We start from the raw sequence: 2500 nt of genomic DNA, 5'->3' as shown, positions 1-2500 counted from the left end.
CCCCTCACCGGCCGGGGACGGTCCCACCCAGCCACCGCCGCGTATCGCTTCACACCCACATGCCATTCACGTTCGTGGGCATGGTGGGTATCGCTGAAACAACCGGTTGGTAGCTCAACCGATCGTCGCCATCACTGATTCACCTCTAGCGAGAACAACCGCACCACAACGGTTTACCAGTTGTTCATTTGCGTAACGTCACCAGCAAACGTAGACGTCCATCGCCATTTGCAAATTCAACGATTGTTGCATGCCTGTGTCAGGTGTCACGACACACTATGTCTGCCCACATACACGCAACAACATGTGCACGCTTCGCGAACACGTGGAAGGTGGCCCCCGTACGTATGCGATGTCCATTGCGCGAACGACTGTCAACCGGCCTCTGTCGCATGTCGCAGATGTGGAACGCAGTGCACCATGCTATCACGGTGTGTGAGAAGAGACGACTACGTCTGACAACACGCACCACTACATCAACAGACGGCTCATGCTGATCGCCATCCACGGCATACCATACTGCAATCCAGCTCTTATAGGGAGACGACACGTAGCTGAGTGCACAATATTTGGACCGTATGGTTCGCCGTTGTTGGCGCAGTCGTGGTACGGTCACACATGTACCACGATGTATCATTCAGTACATGAGGACCAATGTGCAGTACAGTGTGTGATTTGGACGTACAACATCAGCGGACAGTTGACACAAGCCGTACCACAACGTAGGCTGTGCTTCGCCATGCGAATGCCAATGAACAACTGCGAAGGGCATTGAGCATGTACGTCCTGCTGCCATCCGCATTACAGTGTATAGCTGCAAGGTGTTTAACATGAAGCGATACTCTGGGGACCGGGCAGTGCGAGTAGCAAACTATATTGCGGGGGTTGCAGTTAGGCAACACTACACTAATTTAACGCGTCGTATGACAATTACAGAGCGGGTTAAGGCCCAACGTATGTTGGGTTAAGGCCCAACGTGTGTTGGGTTAAGGCCCAACGTGTGTTGGGTTAAGGCCCAACGTGTGTTGGGTTAAGGCCCAACGTGTGTTGGGTTAAGGCCCAACGTGTGTTGGGTTAAGGCCCAACGTGTGTTGGGTTAAGGCGCAACGTGTGTTGGGTTAAGGCGCAACGTGTGTTGGGTTAAGGCGCAACGTGTGTTGGGTTAAGGCGCAACGTGTGTTGGGTTAAGGCGCAACATGGGTTAGGTTAAGGCGCAACATGGGTTAGGTTAAGGCGCAACATGGGTTAGGTTAAGGCGCAACATGGGTTAGGTTAAGGCGCAACATGGGTTAGGTTAAGGCGCAACATGGGTTAGGTTAAGGCGCAACATGGGTTAGGTTAAGGCGCAACATGGGTTAGGTTAAGGCGCAACATGGGTTAGGTTAAGGCGCAACATGGGTTAGGTTAAGGCGCAACATGGGTTAGGTTAAGGCGCAACATGGGTTAGGTTAAGGCGCAACATGGGTTAGGTTAAGGCGCAACATGGGTTAGGTTAAGGCGCAACATGGGTTAGGTTAAGGCGCAACATGGGTTAGGTTAAGGCGCAACATGGGTTAGGTTAAGGCGCAACATGGGTTAGGTTAAGGCGCAACATGGGTTAGGTTAAGGCGCAACATGGGTTAGGTTAAGGCGCAACATGGGTTAGGTTAAGGCGCAACATAGGTTAGGTTAAGGCGCAACATAGGTTAGGTTAAGGCGCAACATAGGTTAGGTTAAGGCGCAACATAGGTTAGGTTAAGGCGCAACATAGGTTAGGTTAAGGCGCAACATAGGTTAGGTTAAGGCGCAACATAGGTTAGGTTAAGGCGCAACATAGGTTAGGTTAAGGCACAGTACGGGTTAGGTTAAGGCACAGTACGGGTTAGGTTAAGGCACAGTACGGGTTAGGTTAAGGCACAGTACGGGTTAGGTTAAGGTACAATACGGGTTAGGTTAAGGTACAATACGGGTTAGGTTAAGGTACAATACGGGTTAGGTTAAGGTACAATACGGGTTAGGTTAAGGCACAATATGGGTTAGGTTAAGGTACACATTGTTGTAAGGAAAGGTGTTTTGGGGGGGGGGGGGGGGCCGGTTTGTTGATTGTGATTATCGTAAGTAAATGACTGCGGCATCATCGGATTTGCCACGTCAGGGTGCACCTTTGGCTCATAACAGGCGGCGCTCTGATTCCATGCTTGTGGCAGACCTGTGTCTTTCATTCCTGCCATTGTTTGTGTGGTGTGACAGGAGGCAGTATTGTGATGTTGGGTGCACCCCTGTGTGGGACATGTGTGGGTGTTGGTGGCTTAGCTGAGCAATGGTGGTTGTCGGAAGGGTGGGATATTCTGTTTTCCGAGTGGACCTCCCGGTCTGGTTATGATAGTGTGGATTGTCTAATGTGGCAGAGAGGATGCACTGGGTGTTGTTCCATGCTGGTGCTTACATATTGTCTGTGTGCCTGTTACAGGCAGAGAGTAGTGCGTGATAAGAGTGTCTGGCTGACGTGTGATTGTGAGCA

This window comes from Schistocerca americana, unplaced genomic scaffold, assembly GCF_021461395.2.
Source record: "Schistocerca americana isolate TAMUIC-IGC-003095 unplaced genomic scaffold, iqSchAmer2.1 HiC_scaffold_1012, whole genome shotgun sequence".
Taxonomy (NCBI): domain Eukaryota; kingdom Metazoa; phylum Arthropoda; class Insecta; order Orthoptera; family Acrididae; genus Schistocerca; species Schistocerca americana.
This window is presented reverse-complemented; position numbering follows the sequence as displayed.